Source organism: Poecilia formosa, unplaced genomic scaffold (genome assembly GCF_000485575.1).
Source record: "Poecilia formosa unplaced genomic scaffold, Poecilia_formosa-5.1.2 Scaffold866, whole genome shotgun sequence".
NCBI classification, from domain to species: Eukaryota; Metazoa; Chordata; class Actinopteri; order Cyprinodontiformes; family Poeciliidae; genus Poecilia; species Poecilia formosa.
In genome coordinates this window covers 24,019-25,491 of record NW_006800805.1, presented here as the reverse complement: position 1 = coordinate 25,491, position 1,473 = coordinate 24,019, and the positions used below count along the sequence as shown (strand labels likewise).

General features: G+C 44.9%; 1 protein-coding gene and 1 long non-coding RNA gene across 6 annotated transcripts in view; both read left to right on the top strand.

Moving 5' to 3' along the window:
- Positions 1 to 1,346, top strand: part of LOC107834951 (uncharacterized) — an 8,171-nt gene extending 6,825 nt beyond the window's left edge. The window contains exon 3 of the long non-coding RNA XR_001660788.1: positions 1,336 to 1,346. This is a non-coding gene — a long non-coding RNA (uncharacterized LOC107834951). The remainder of the gene's footprint in view (positions 1 to 1,335) is intronic.
- Positions 1 to 1,473, top strand: part of LOC103131885 (GRB2-related adapter protein-like) — a 20,091-nt gene that overhangs the window by 10,659 nt on the left and 7,959 nt on the right. The gene's annotated exons all lie outside the window — the stretch shown is intronic.

Here is a 1,473-nt window from a genome sequence, read left to right as displayed (position 1 = left end):
GACAATTCTGCTCAAGCTATTTACTGATCTGTCAGGTTTTCGATATGCGTCCCCCCCAATGACAGACTCGTTCCTACGCCCTTGCGTATGGCCATCACCGATTCGACCGGACTCATGCAGGTTCGGTGTCGCTGTTACCACCACGCCAGACTCTACACAGCACAGTGGATGCCAAACAGGTGTTACACAGTCCGACCTGAGTTGAGTGTCATTCACTGTTTCATTTATGAAGCTGAAGGCAGCAGCAAAACACCAGCTGCTACGGCCAATTCTGTTCTCTTCCTCTGTTTGGTTCTCATCTTCAACACCTCTTCTGATTTCTACGTTCCGATCGGTTTCAATGCGCTCCGTTTCAAATTAAGGCTTTATAACGTTACTCATCATTGTTTTGGCTGGAGGAGCCAGGCAGTTGGACCATTACACGTCATTTACCCAGAATGTATTGCAGCGTGAACAACATGGTGACATTCCTGTGAAAATATTTTATTAAAATTTATAAAAACTAAATACCCTACAGTAGAGGTTCCCAAACTGTGGGGCGCGCCCCCTAGGGAGGGCGCGGGAAGTCGTCTGGATAAAAAAAACAACAAAACAAAACAAAAAAAACATGAACGCTGTAATGCACTGGGTTTTTACCTTAGAATGGCCAACTCTCTGTTATTCCTATGTCAATTTGATACAGCCTGAGCTTCCACACTTCGCATATCTTTGTCCTCTGTCACTTTTATCAGCAGTTAAAACTGTTTAATCCGTTGTTAACATGTGGTAACCTGTTTTTCCGAGCCGCCTTTAAACGCAACATGAGCGCTACTACGCTCGCGCTGGGTTCAGACCTGTGCAGCAGTGAGGGAGACCTGCTGCTGCTGTGCAGAGCTACACAGGTGTGTTAGAATCATGGCAGCAAACCAGCAAAACGCAAAGAACTTTTCACAGTTTTTCCCCAAACTAACAGATTGAGTTGAGTAAAGCTGTTGGATGCAGGTGATGTTAGCTCTCTAGCAGGAAGTGAATCATTAGAAGTCAAAATTGTAGATCAAAGAAGAACGCGTTAATTTTCATTTAGAACAACCACATGCTAGCAGCAGGCACGACGGAGAAATGTTTTCAAACTCATATGGTGCAGCTTTTAAGTTGAGGGCTGTCGATCTGGCACTACAGGAGGGAAATAAAGCCGCTGCACTTAAGCTTGGTGTGAACAAAACCATGGTTAGTAGTGGCTAGCGGCGTAATCATGTATTTTTCTTACCACTAGATGGCAGTAGATACAGAGCATTTACATTAAAACAAGAGAATTAGTGATTCGTGAATGTTACAGGCATAGACATCAATACGTAGACCCCTCATGGAGCGCTGAGTCGTACGTAACAGCGTCCGCCATCTTCTATGTGGCAGCAGGGCGATCGGAGCTCCTTAAGTCCTGTGCTGTGTGTTTCAACCGTTTTATGAAACAAACTGGATTCACTGGCATTACCT